We start from the raw sequence: 15285 nt of genomic DNA on the forward strand, positions 1-15285 counted from the left end.
GAATATAGTATATAAATAAATACATATGCTGTTCTATGCAGTCAAACAATGTTTCTGTCCAGGTTGCTGAGAGCAAATAAACATGGAGCCTTTACAAGGAGCAGGTACTGAATGGTGTGGGTTTTGGGGTACATGGCAGCTTATCTGAGGCATCAGTCCAGTAACACTCCCTAAAGGAAATCAGGGCTGAATAGTGAAAGGCAAGGTTGTATGGGTGAGCTCTCTCCATTCAGGAGAAAGTCAACACAGGTATGGCAGTCAAATGCATGGTGCAGAGAAGTATCCAAGACATTCTAAGTTCAGGCCTTCTGATGCTAGGATTCCTTTGAGAAGCAGCCGTGCATAGGTTAAATGATCAAAGACTTTGGAATCAGATAGATTGAGGTTTGAGCTTAAGTAATGCTACTTGCTTGGTTGCCTGGACTAAATACCTGCTACTGCTCTTCTTCTCCTTCTTCTCCTCCTTCTCCTTCTCCTCCTTCTCTTTCTCCTCCTCCTTCTTATCCTCTTCTTTATATAAAAAAATTAGAATAGTGTTGCTAGCATTCATGGTGAGTCTTCACTTCTGGAAGCACCAGAGGTATATTTCCATGGTTATATAAATCCTATTACCTTGACATGGAAGACAACCATCAAATCAACCAACCTGGATTTGTTTTACATCCTTTCATGCAGCATCCAAGCACATGTCTCCATGGCTGCTCTTGTCATAACCATGGGATGGGTGCATTTCAAAGTGTTCATGTGCCTCTTCTAAGCAGCAAAAATGCTAGAGACTGGCCTTCAACAAACACCAAATCCCCAGGCACCTTGATCCTTGATCCTGGATTTCCCTACCTCTAACAGTGTGAGAAATCAATTTCTGTTGTTTAGAAGCCACTTAAGCTATATTTTTCTCACTCTAGAAATACTCACATTCTTTACCACAGTAGAGAAAGCTGCTCTGGGCAACGAACTGTAATCATGTCCATTGAGATAAATTATCAGCCTTTGGAGTGATAGGAAGAGCCCTATTCATCACTGCCCTGAAATTTCCTCATGATATGGTTTAGGAAGAGGTACTGTACTTCTGAGTCTCAAATCTCATCTACAAAATGGAATATGGCATCTGCCTTGAGTGAAGGCTGCAAAGATCCAGAGAGATGATGTATGTGGGGCCTGAGACTGCAGCACAGTTGGTAGAGTGTTTACTAACACACATAAAGTCCTGCGTTCCACACCCAGCACCATACATCCTAGGTGTGGCGGCACAGTCAAAGTGAAAGAACAAAACGAACATGAACAACTGAGTGAAAGGCAATGTGTCTGAAGTACCAGGTGCAGACAGCAAAGCCAGCAATGCCCCTGGAGCTCTGCTCATGGTCAGCGCCCCTGCTTCCTGACACTCTTACCATTCTCCAGAGTGTTGACCATCCATGTTGGACGCCGTGTCTCCCTCAAGCTCCTCACTGGTGTTGTGTTGCTGATTCTTTGAGCAGTCTATGTCACCTGATCACTTCTCTAGTGGGCTGGGCGGAGAGGAAGAAGTTAAGAAGCACAGAAGCCCGTGCTCTGGTGTCAGTGAAGGAAGATGCTGGAAGAAGGGCAGAGGAGGAGAGTCCCAGAAACGAGAATGGGAGCTTGGCTATTTTTGCTTTAATTTTTATTAATTAATCTTAATTTGATTCTCACTCAAAATTTTAAGTTGGTCATTGAAAAATAGTTATCAGTCCCAAACTATATTGACTAGAAATAGCATTGTACACTAAAATGATTTTAAAATGACTAAAGAAACAGAACAAAAGGAAACAGGTTACTAGAAACAGCATTTGTTATGTGACCACGAATCAAGGCTCTGAAAAGCAATTGTAAACCAAGAAGGTTTTCTGAGTTGAGACCATGCAATTCTAAGACATCTGTTACCTGGATTTTCTTCTGGACTTAAGAGCAACTTCTACTTTCTGTGGCATGGTCAGAGCGTCCCTGAGAAGTCTTAATAAAGTACCAGACAAATATCAGGGAAACTGACTAGGGCACAGGCTTTCTCTGACAGTGACAAGGTGGCAACAATACCCCTGGGGACCACATTTAGGCGGACTCTTCACAGCCCACATGTAGAACTGTGGTAACAGTATAGTAGGGATTAAGAGTAACCATCCACAGTGTGCATTCCCTCCTGTTTTCACAGGTTATATATCATTCAATCCTCACAGGAACAAATGAGGTAGGGATATAGTATTGATCTCACGTTGACACCAATTACGAGTAACAAAAATAATGAGAGGGTAGAAAGTCACTTATTAAAATAAATAACATTTCCCTGGTGAATTGCACCCCCCTTACCCACAGGAATGTCAATTGACACTACTTTTATGTCACAGGGCAATTATCTTTAACTATTATCTTGGATTTACTGCTCATAAAATTTTATGTGAGGGTCCCATGTTGTCACTATAGAAAGACCTTCCATATAAGAACAGTCATCCTTAGGACCCCTCGTCATTTGTGCCATTTCTTAAAACTACAGTTGTCCTTTGGGCTTTGTAGTGAGGCCACTTATGCATCCGTCTCAGAACATTTAGTTTATAGTCACCAGGTTAGGAAATAAAGCCCTTCTTATAATTATTGTCCTCATTAAGACGTATTTCCTTTCTTTTCCACATTAATGATAGAGATGGCACTGAGGGGAGCCAATGAAGTATTGTCTGGAGGTAGACTGCTGTCATTTTACAACATGAGATTTGAGAAAAGATGCCGACTAACCATTAAAGAAACAGTTCACACAAGCATGGCTTCACCCACATTCGTATAAGGAAAGGGGTTTGTGGTTTCTTCCATCACTCTTACTAGCACAATGATGACTAGCTACTATACTACTAATGACCCGTAAGTGTTTTACTTTCATGGATGTTTGTGCACCAAGTGCTTGCCTGGTGCCCAAGGAAGCCAGTAAAGTGTGTTGTGTCCCCTGGAATTGGAGTTACAGATGTTGTGAGCTACCATTTGAGTGCTGAGAAACAAATCTGTGCTCTCTGCAAGAGAAGCCAGTGCTCTTAACTGCTGAGATATCTCTGCCTCTACTTTCATTTTAAACACAGGCCCCAGTAGCTAGACTCCTAATCCCATGCATTTACTGTCAAGCTTGCTTGCCCACATCTTTTTGTGCCTTCCAAGAAAGGCTTGGCCTTTTACAGTTTCAAATTCAAATGTAGAAGTAGCTCAGATTCAGTGGGCTATAATTCAACACCCAACTCTCCAAGAAAATAAAGGAATGTATATATTCATTTTACTCATATGAAGGTTACGTAGAACAATGTATAATAATGATAAAATGTGCAATATTTTTCATAGTAAAGTCTATGTAGTCATTGATTTTCACAGAATGTTTTCATTGATTTTGCTGATTTTCAGCACTCATAGACAACATATGGCTGTAATTAACAAACAAGTAGATCTTAGGCACATATGGGGGTTGATCTTTGGCTTGCAATTAAGGCTAGAGCAAAATTTAAACAACGAAAATGTATGTCAGAACTTCACTTATCTGATTATGATAAGACAAACTCTTGGCTGGATTGAATAATAATTTATTTCTCCAATATTCTTTGCTATTTATGATGCAATCGGCACACACAGCCAAATATAATCATTTACATTATTAACATACCTTCATCATTTCCTTTTTATTTTGGTTATTTTCACTTCCCTTATCTGCTCTCAGCTATCTCAAACTCCTGTTGAGCCCCAACTAGTCCACTTCTTACTTTCATGTCTTTTCTCTTGTGACCTGCTGAGTTTATTTGAAGTTGTTTTCATGAATCTATGTGCGGGTGCACATGCGAGCCTCTGTGTGTGTGTGTGTGTGTGTGTGTGTGTGTGTGTGTGTGTGTGTGTTTAGCATTATGTACTGGAGCAACACCAATTTATCAGTGTCTACACTGCTGAAGAGAATGACTCTCCTCCTCCCAGCCACCAATAACTCCTCGAGCTAAGGATGGGGCCTCGCAATCCCTTTCTCTATCAGTGATGGAATATTGACAGGCCTCATCTTTGTGCAGGTATGTGGTAGATAACCATACTGGTATGAAGTCATGAGCATAACAGCCATGCCATGTCCAGAAGGCTGAATTTCACAGCATTTTCATAAATGTAAAATTTTTGGAAAAAATAGAGCCCCATTTTTGTAGTGGTTGCCAATTTGAAGAATGCGAAAACAAACACAATTGTCAACGTCAAAGCTACGAACAGTCATCACTAAGCAAAGCACTGGGCAAAACTGTGCAGCAGCATCATATCATTTCTAGTAATCAGATGTGAGAGGCACAAATAACACCAAAGCACAGGTGAAAGTCAAAAACCATTGAACTGACGAGCTTTGGGCATTTATTTCCTTCATTTTTAATAAAATTCATTTAAATCTAAGATTATACATTTGAATATTAAGTAATGTCTACATTTAAGAGTTAATTAAACTAATTAGTTTAAATTTAATTAATTAAAAATCCTGAAAATGTAATAATTGGGTCTTAAGAGCCATTGTAGGCTGGCTTTAACACTGTGTTTTTTTTGTTGTTGTTGTTTTGTTTTGTTTTTTTTTTTATTTTGCAATACAATTCAGTTCTACGTATCAGCCACGGATTCCCTTGTTCTCCCCCCTCCCGCCCCCCCTCCCTTTCCTCCCAGCCCACCCTCCATTCCCACCTCCTCCAGGGCAAAGCCTCCCCCACAGATCAACCTGGTAGACTCAGTCCAGGTAGGTCCAGTCCCCTCCTCCCAGGCCGAGCCAAGCGATCCTGCATAGGCCCCAGGTTTCAAACAGCCAACTCATGCAATGAGCACAGGACCCGGTCCCACGGCCTGGATGCCTCCCAAACAGATCAAGCCAATCAACTCTCTCACCCATTCAGAGGGCCTGATCTAGTTGGTGACCCCTCAGCCATTGGGTCATAGTTCATGTGTTTCCATTCGTTTGTACAACCACTTTGGAAATCAATATGGCGCTTTCTTAGAAAATTGGGAATCCATCTCCCCCATGATCAGGCTTTAGCACTGTTATTCTGGCCCAGGCTTCATCTCCACAGAGGTCAACTTCAAAGCCTCTCATTTCTCGTCGTTTGGTATTACTGTCATTATGAGTACTGGCAGGAGTATTTGAGATGCGGCATTACACTGAATATGGGAATTAACTACACTTATGCTGGCGCCTAACTCACAGCAACCCTCCTGTCTCAGCCTCCTGAGTTCTGGGATTGCAGGCATGAGTCATCACAGCTGGGGCAAATCCTTTCTGAAACACTTCTGATCCCGCTACCCACAAAGTGGAGGAGGAGGCTTAGCTCAGATTTTTCAAAGAGGAAATAACCATAGAAGTGACTTTCACTGCATGAAGACAAAGTAACTCTTATTCAGAACAATTAAGATGTGACATCGTCCCACCTCAAAAAAGGGATTTTGTTCTACCCAGAATAACAAAGGGCCTCCAAAACATCTCTTCCAGACAGAGGTCATTGGTTCCTAAGACAAACTTTGGTTCCTACATTGGGAGACAGATCGTGCATCTAAGCTCTGAATAGCTCTCCTTCTTCTTCTTCTTCTTTTTTTTTTTTTTTTTATTCAAGCAGAGTGGTTTTAGAAAGCTTGCACCCACTGTCCTAATCAGTTCAATCAGATTGTAAGTGTGAGGCTAATCACACTGTAAATGCCACACACTATCCAACATTTCTATTTCGCTTTTCTCATATGGTGTATTATAATCTTTTGCCTATTATGTTTGTAATTTCCATTTTATTGGCTGCATATGAACCAGCACAGTTTCTCCTCGTTACAGTAATCTTTACCAAAGTTCCTTTATTCATTTAGTATTAGGATGTGGAGAACCTGTGTGGCAGGTGTTTGCTACAAGCAAATGATGGAACTCTGCTGGCCCCTTCACAGAACTAACTCACAGTCGTTTAGGGAAGGGAAAGATTATACCACTCACAACTGTATACAGGCTGAGATGAAAGCTGGTATGGAAGGGTTCAGCTTTGATGTCCTCAAAGGCAAGATTGCACAGGGTCTTGCAGTTCATTTTAAGATGATCAGATTTATGCTTTGACAGCTCTTGAAGGTTTTAGCAGGGGTGGAATAGAGTGCAGTTTATACATTTTTAATTACACTTTTATTTATTGTGTGTGTGTATGTATGTATGTGTGCATGTGAGTAGTGTGGTGTGAGCTATGGCCCACGTGTGAGGTCAGAGGATAACTTTTGGAAGTTGGTTCTCCTTTTCCCCCATGTGGGTCCTAGTGATGGAAATCAGCCTCCAAGCTTGGGGCATGTGCCTTTTCCTGCTGAACCATCATATCGCCAGCTTCAGTTTACATTTTTGGAAACCTCCCATGGCTGTTAGATGGAGGATGGGCTGAGAGGGCAAGAGAAACCAGAGAACATCAGAGGGATACTGAGGAAGCAGGGATGATGCTGGTGATTTGGGGGAAGGTAGTTTCTGTGGTGACACAGGCAGTGGAAACAGCTGTTGCTGTTAGAACTGTCAGGATGCAGGGGTGATCTGATCCATGGTGGGAGAAACTCCATGGATAGGGCTATATGCTTTTTAAATAGGCACGAGCCATAAAAACTGGTTGCTGCCCACAGTATGATATCAAACAAGATATTCACGTATTTTTTGTCCTACTAAAGGTATTCAAAGACAGATATAGTGTCTCAAATCTACAACATCAACTCTTGGGAGGCTGAAGCAGGAGGATAAAGAATTCCAAGCCAGCCTGGGGAATATAACTCAGTATTACAACAATTGACAACCTTGCACGAAGTCCTTGTTTAATTCCTGGCAGCTGCAAAGAAAAGGACTCTAGGCCATCCTGGAATACACAAGACTCCATCTCATAAAAAGCAAACCAAGCTCCCCCCAGACAGCAGCAGCAACAGGGTGAGCAAACCTTGTGACCACTCTTAGTGTAAAATAAAGCAGACTATCTTTTTGAGTATTTCCTTTTCTAAAGACTAACATAAAAATAAATTAAAGACCTAGAGAGCAGTCAAAGTGCATGCTAGGTAACAGGACAAACGAGAAACAGAAGAGCTTCAGAAGTTATTCTGTGGACGGAGGAGGGGAAGCTTAGAGATTCTCCCAAATAAGGATCATTGCAAATACAACAGGTTATGAATTCTGCAAGGCAGCCTAGGTAGTGTCATAAGATGATTGGAAATCGGTAAGTTTCATGGGTGTGGATTTCTTCTTGCTTATTAAGATTGGCTTTTCTTTACACTAGAATGGAAGCCTGGCAGCTAAACAGTGTCATAGGGGAAAACTTGGTTATAAACGACTTACTGAATATTGAAGTTATATCTCAGAAAATCTTGAATTATGAAGCATATGAATGAGGCTCAAAGACACCTTTAGCTTCTTTGTTAGTCTTTTTCTGATATGACATCATAGGTGTGAATAAACATGGTACAGTGGTTGAGGTTGGTATTGTTTTCCTGATCTGTGCTCCAAACCCTTCCTTGTCACTACCATTGGCTCCCACTAAACCAGCCTGTTGTTTGGCAGCATCCTAAGATTCTCTTTAAGGAGAGCATCCATTGGTGATATCTAGAAACGTAGCATTCAGCTGGCTGCACTTGGCTCCCTAGCATCATGACAGTGGAAGAGTGGGGTAGCCTTTCTTAGCTTCCTAACAGTAATATTCACAGGATTGCTTGCATATTGAAAGACATTCTATCGGTAGACTGCTTCATACTCCTTTGTAGAGGATGCATAATAGCTGGTGACTACTATTTAGTTTTCATTTACTAAGTGTGTGTCATCATTCTGTTGTTGATAACAAGTTTTTCCAGGTAGAATTTGTTGAAATCTTCCTTCCTGTGTCTCACTGGACTTTTATCTTCCTTCTTTTATATGCCGGTGTCTGATTATCTTACACTGTAGTGGAAATTTCTCCCCCAACAAACTACTGCCAGACCCTGCATTTATTATATCTCCACTAAACATCACCAGATGTGTGGAAAGAACTATTGCTGCCTTAGTTTCAGCTGAGGCCCCAGTTCAGGTGTGCTCACTGTCACATGATGCACCAAGGTACCAGGCCATCTGTGCTGCATTTGCAGATGAGGATCCAAACTCCAGTTTTGTGATTTTTTGGATCAACATCAGCCTGTTAAAGGACCTAGAGGCAGCAGTTAGAAGTACATGGAGGAGTGTCAAGGACTATAGTCAGAGCAGATGGCCTCAGTAAGCATAGGTAAGGTCAAACCTAGCAAGGCTGGAGTTAGGGGCCTGTGGTTTATTAGTTGTTGATCAGTCTGTATAATAGTGAGGAGGGGTGTGTTGGTTTGAGTAAAAATGGGCCCTATAGGCCCACAGGGAGTGGCATCATTAGGAGGTGTGGCCTTTTGGAATAGGTGTGGCTTTGTTGGAGGAAGTGTGTCACTGGGTAGTGGCTTTGAGGTCTCAGATGCTCAAGTTATGCCCAGTGTGGCATTCTTGTCCTGCTGCCTGCTGATCAAGATGAAGATCTTTCAGCTCTTTCTCCAGCACCATGTCTGTCTATATGCTACCATGCTTCTCTCTGTGATGATAATGGACTAAATCTTAACTGTAAGCCAGCCCTAATTAAATAGTTTCCTTTATAAGAGTTGCCATCGTCATAATTCTCTTCTTTTATTTCTATAAAACCCTAACTAAGACAAGAGGTTTACTGTGAAAAACCAGAAAGTTAGGGTAGTGGAGATTATGAGTAGAGCTATTATGGTCAAATCTTCAGGAGTTATTAAGGAACCTCCACATTGACTTCTACAGTGGCTAGGAAGACTCAGACTCCCACCACAGGTATCTAAAGGCTCCCATTTCCATCACATCCTCACTACCATTTGTTTTAACTGTTTTCATAAAAATTACTGTTCTGATTAGAATGAGATGAGATGTAATTTTAATTTGCATTTTTCTGAGGGCTCAGGATATTCAATGTTTTTTTTCCATGTGTTTATTGGTCATCTGTACTTTATTAGGGGGACTGTCTGTTCATTATCAGTTCATCTCTTACTAAGGACATTTTGTGGTTTTTTTTCTCAAATTCTATACATACTATAGGTATTAACCCTCAGTTAAATATTTCTGTGCGTCATTTTTCACAGTTCACTGCTTTCTGACATGAGTGGGTGATGTCATCTTACCCTGTACTATGGACTATAGGAGGGCGTGGCCAGTGGAGGACGTCACTAGGAATGAGTGGAAGGCAGCAAGGGAGCTTCAATATTTAGTCCCTGGATCTCCCTTTGTGGAGTCTCTGCAGGCTGGTTGTTCCACTCGGGCACACAGGGCATTGCTGTGCCTAAGACTGTTTGTACCTGAGTCCTGCTCCCTTGCTATTCTCCCTGTAGAATCCAGGCTCGTGGAGATCATCAGAAAGGATCCTACGATTCTAAGCTTCCCTACCACATCTCCATACATGTAAGAACATGACTGCAGAAAAAATGTTCCTCAAAACCTGGAGAGAAGAAGAGAGTTGAAGAAGTTTTAGGACCACACCAAGAATATGGTTAATATTTATCCTAGTTGAGCAGGCCTGGGAAACAATGCCTATAAATCACAAAGAAACAATCATTCTCTATGAAGAAAGATCTCATGAGAAGGAATAGAGTGGGTCATAAACCATAAGAGAGCTGGGAAATAGCAAAATTAGTGATTTGGCAATATTTTTTTTCAAGAAGAGTCAGCACAATTACTGAATCCTGGAAAGGTAACACTGGACCAAAAAATATTGCACCAGAAGTCATGATACCCATATGAAAGAAACAAATGGCATTGGGGGACTTCACAACATCCTTGGCTTGATATGGTGGTGCACACTAGAACCTCAACACTGGGAGGAAAACCAGGGAAGATATTGAGTTCAAAGCTAATCTGGGCTACAAAGAAAGACTTTTACCTCAAACAAACAATCCAACACAAGACAACAACAGTAACAGAGAGCATAAGAATGAAATAAATACATAGCAGTGCATGGACTGGGCACTGAGAAGGGGGAGATTGTGTCTGCCAGGGAGCAGGGGATAAGGACAGGAGGGAGCAGGGACATAGTAACTGCAACCTGAAGTTAGTTCCTAAAGTTGGTGAAGGAAAGAAAGACAGTAGAAATTTCTATAACAGGAACCAAAATCAACTGTAACTCACTAAGGGCAACTAATATTTAGAAGTGCTAATATCTACAAATGATTAAAAATGGCTTAGAATAGTTTAGTGACTAACAGTCCTGCAAGGAGAGTTTCAGAACAGCTGGAACTTTCTGTTACAATGTTTGCCTCTGTCTTATTTATGACACCACAGTAACTGAACAGATGCATGGAGTTCAAGAAGATGTTTTAATTTAGTAGTCAGTCATTGCCTCATGCACTTACCATTTCTTTCTGGCAAGAGAATTTGAACACTTTTCTAGATACTTTGAAGTATGTATTACATTACTATTGATCATGCTTGCCCCACCATTGCAACAGAACATCAGCATTTATTCCTGTTACTTATATGTAACTTTATGTAACTTTATGCCCGTTGACTGACTGTGAAAGCCAAATCAAAGTAAAATCACAATGAAGTAAGTGCTTACATTCATTTTTGCACTCAAATACCTAGCAGGACCAGTGGTACACAGAAGACACTTGGGAAAGACAGATATATACAAATTAGTTAACAAATGTGTTATGGTTAATCCCAAGTGATGATGAAATTATGGAAGATGGCATGACTATTTCCTAAAGTGTAGTCATACCTTAGTGTATAAAATCTGGAAATACGTAATGTGATGAGGTGTGGCATAGAAAGGCCAGTCCAGAGCATCGAAGTTACAGGGCAGGCTGTTATTGGGTTTGAGGATTCCAAACTTTAGGAGGCTCATTGAAAACAGGTGTCCAGGGGGTGCTTGTTTCTGGTCTTCCAATCATGTCAAAGAGACACTAATTGGAGATAAGTTGAAGGTAAAATGAGAGGCAACCACTCCGGGTGAGTTCAGATCCACAGCACAAAAGCAGATCACAGCAGAAGTGAGTTCTTCATTCTTTGTAGCCAGTTAGAATCCACCCAACTTTTAATGCCTGTGGCCAAATGAGGCTTTCCTGAACTTAATCAGTATAAGTCAGGAAGTCTTGTCTACGAATTTCCATCCCCTGAACTCAGTTTTACATACTGTAGGAAAGAGCAGTTCCTTTTCTTACTTCAACCAGGTCTTTGTTTGGCTTAAACCAAGTCTATCAGTTTATTGCCATATTTATATTAAATATTTATGTCATATTCCACGCCTGCCCCAGTCTTTTTCCAAGGTAGGCACTTCATTGTTGGTGTGGGATGGAGATTCCTGCTCCTATTGTTCCAACTCTAAGCAGTCACTTCACAGTAGACCTCAGCTTTCTCTGCGGGAAAGACCTTAGGACTGCGACTAGACATGTGCTGAGGAAAGCCTCTTTCATTGTCAAGTGGTGGTCTGTTCTTCATATTCCTCCTGCCACTCACCCTGAACTGGTTCATAAAATGAGGCTAGCATGCAGTGTTTGTCATTTTAAAACTACAATACTTAGACAACTTATTTTGATGTCACTATCGTTATGGGAATCTTCAAACACACCTTTTCACAGCTTAGCTTTTTCGGATTTATTCCTTGTTGTTTTTACTGATTTTTTGTTTCCTTTTGTATTTGAGTACGTTTTAGATTTTTTTTTTTTACTTCCACTTGTCTTTTTACTAAATATTTTAAAATTCTGTGTAATGGTTCTAAGATATATATTTAAAAAATTTGTTTTAACTAAGATAGAACATCATTTTCTCTAACCCTCTACTTTCTCTAACCCCCTCCTATGAACCCTCGCTTCCTCTCAAATTCATGGCCACTTTCTCTTTCCTTATTATTGACAGGCATATACATACATACATACATACACACATACACACACACACACATATATAGAGAGAGAAATAAAGGAAAAGAATAAGCTACACACATACACACACACATATATACATGCATATATACATACACACACACACACACACACACACACACATATATATATATACAGAAATAAAGGGAAGGAATAAGCCACACACACACACACACACACACACACACACACATATGTTACACACAACCTGCTGAGTCCATTTAGTCTTGTTCAAATGTACATGTTTTCTGGGATGACCATTTGTACTGGATAAACAGTTAGGGGAGCATTTCTGGGGAAATAGATTCTCCCTTTCTCAGCAGTATTAATCACTTACATCAGGCTTATGTTATATTTTTAACTCACATTGTGTTTTACCACACTCACATCAGACTATACCATTTCAAACCGGAATTAGAAAATGTAATAGGATATTTCCATTTCTTCCCTTTTACTTCTTTAAAAATGATTGTTGCCATGCGTTTTAGCTCTCAACTGACAGAGACTCAGCAGTACAATCTGATTTTCTTTTAAATTTCATGACTTATTTTAAAAATCTTGTTTTTCTAAGATAAAATGATGTGTTGTTTTTTAGTGTGTGTGTGTGTGAGAGAGAGAGAGAGAGAGAGAGAGAGAGAGAGAGAGAGAGAGAGAGAGAGAGAGAGAGAACACATGCACACGTAGATCAGAGAACAACTTTGGGGAGTCTCTCCTTTTCCTGTGTGATCTGGGGAGGAAGCCCAGGTTGTCATGCTTGTGTGGCAAGTGTTTTTACCAGCTGAGTCATTTTAGGCACCCTAAATTTAGTAAGACCTTTAAAAGTCAACATCTATTTCCATTTTAGCATTCTGGCTGCTCCACTTCTCACCATTAGTTAACATCTGAACACCGAGGCTGAAGTGACTCCGTAATTATAATCCCTTAGACAGACAATTTTATTCTAGAGACTAGCCTGCTTAGTTAACTTGTTACAACCACAAGATACACTCTTCTTTTCCATTGTTACAGATACCAATATTTAGGCATGTGGTCCTGGGCATATTGTTCCTTACCTCAGAAATCCATAGGCATTTCAGAAAGCTGACTGCACAAGGCACAGGCTAGGATTCGGGGCTGTCATCTGCTTGTAGCGCATCTATGAGCCAGAAATAGATGTTCACGAGAAGACATTAATACTGGGCTGTGATATGTAAAGGGAAAGAAATACTGAGAGATCTGACATTTATATTCCTAATGTCAATTGTCTGGTAATGTATTTTGTGATAACAGAAATAAAGGAAAGGAATAAGCTAGAAGTCATGGGAGGAATTAAGTAAAGAAAACCTTTTTTTCTATTCGCTGCCTGCTTCAAGTGCCCCAGTGAAATATCGATTCAAAACAGCCTTGAAGTGCACAGAATTCTTTTCCCCTGAGATTGTTAGTTATAAAATTAGGGAGAAATAACTATGGCCTATGTTATCAAGGAGATTAGAACCTAACAGGGATTAGTATGTCAATGAATACCAATGAAGGCATCAATAAGCCCATGTGGAAAACTTACACATGAGCATAGATAGAGAGGGCAGTACCTGCTTGCTAAGAAGCAGCTGGCTCAGAGCTGGCTAGTTAGGCGAGAAGTCACTCAAGGATTAGTGTCCCTATCAAAAAAGGGAACACGAGATGAATAAATATATTTTCTTATCTAGAGTTTGTATTTTCAAATCAGTGTCTTTCTACAAATATTTTCATCGTTGTTTAATTTGGTGTTGCATACAGGTTTTTTTTTTGTTTTTATATGTTTGTTTGTTTTTGTTTGTTTGTTTTAGTCAGAGTTTCTTGTAGCCCAGGAAGTTCTCAAGAATTCATACATAGTCAAGGCTGGTTTGGAACATCTAATTTTTCCACCTCAGTGATTAAGTTATAAGTGTGCACCATTAAACAAACATATACAAATATAGTATTTTGTTTTCTTGAAATACAGAGGGTCTTGTGTGTACTAGACTAGCTGGAGAACTTGGTTTGTACCGATGGATGGGCAAGAACTTCTGATTCTGAAGCCTCCACCTCCCCAGAGCGGCGCCCTCCTTACATCTTTCCATAGCAGAATCCAGATTCTGCCAATGCCCTGCTGAGATGTTCTTCCCAGGACGGTGCCACTGACCTCTAGCCATTAGAATGCCGCTGAGGAAGGGCTCACAGCTGCCTCCTCCCCTGAAGAACTGCCTGGGCTCACTGGCCTCAAGCAGTCCTTGTGGATAAAGGAGTGGACTCGTCACTAGGAAGCTTGCTAAAGGTGAAAACTCACAGGCTCGTTCCAGAACCACTAACATGTATGCTTCAGAGTGAGAACACTGAGATCTACTTCAGCAAGCCTCCCTTTTGATGCTGTGTCACAGTGGACAGTGAGAACCACTGCTCTAGCTGATGGTAGTTTATGTCCGTGCCCATCCCAGCTATGTAGCTCATGACTAAAGAAAAGATTTATCCCCTTCCTGTAGACTCTTGAGGGGTGCACCTGACAGAAAGACTCAGTGAACCTTGGGGCCATTCAGCCCAGCACTTGTTTTTGTAAATAAAGTTTTATTAGAACAAAGCCAGGCTTGTGTATCTTACTGTCTGTGTCTCTCTCCATGCTATGATATCAAGCATGCACACTCCCCCTTCTCTTCACAGGAAGATCCTGCGATTCCTCATCAGGAGTTTCACGTATCTGGAAACCAGGAGGCCAGACCAGGAGGTGCTTGGTGCTGCATCAGTCTCTTCTCCATCATGCTCTTTCCTTTCTTTGCATGTCGTTTTCCTAATCTCACCTCAGGCTGTCCTTCCAGAGACTGGGACAAACATACTTGCACCCCTCCTCTTCCTGGTCCTCCTTCCCTGCCATGTTTGCTGTGTTTGCGGTGGCTTTATTAGGGAGCCATGGAGCTTCATAAATGGCTTCCTCTAACTGGTCTTCTGGATCAAAGTTCTTCCTTTGGAGTTCTTCCAAAGGAGAGGATTCTATATCTCCTCTCTGCTTCCCTTCTGCTCTAACTGTAAACCAGGGACCAGAGACAGCCTGCAACAGTTTGCCACACTGGTTCTAATATACAGTTCTCTCATTGGGATTTACAATGTACAGAGCCTCTGAGGATCACATGATATTTCCCAGTTCATGATTTATTCAATATGCTGTAGTACACATAAAAGTTAGATCGTCAGTCCAGGCCTCAGTGATGATGGAGAGAGGAAGACAAAGGTGTTACCACAACCCATTAAACTAAAAATAAGATGGAGAACGTCTGTAGTCTGCAGCTTGCTAAAAGTCCTGCGGAAGTACTACGTTGTTTTAAAGCATTACACAGTTCTGCAGTCTACTTCAGTCACTCAGGAAGTAGAGCACAGAACCACGTGACG

This window comes from Peromyscus eremicus, chromosome 7 (genome assembly GCF_949786415.1).
Source record: "Peromyscus eremicus chromosome 7, PerEre_H2_v1, whole genome shotgun sequence".
Taxonomy (NCBI): Eukaryota; Metazoa; Chordata; class Mammalia; order Rodentia; family Cricetidae; genus Peromyscus; species Peromyscus eremicus.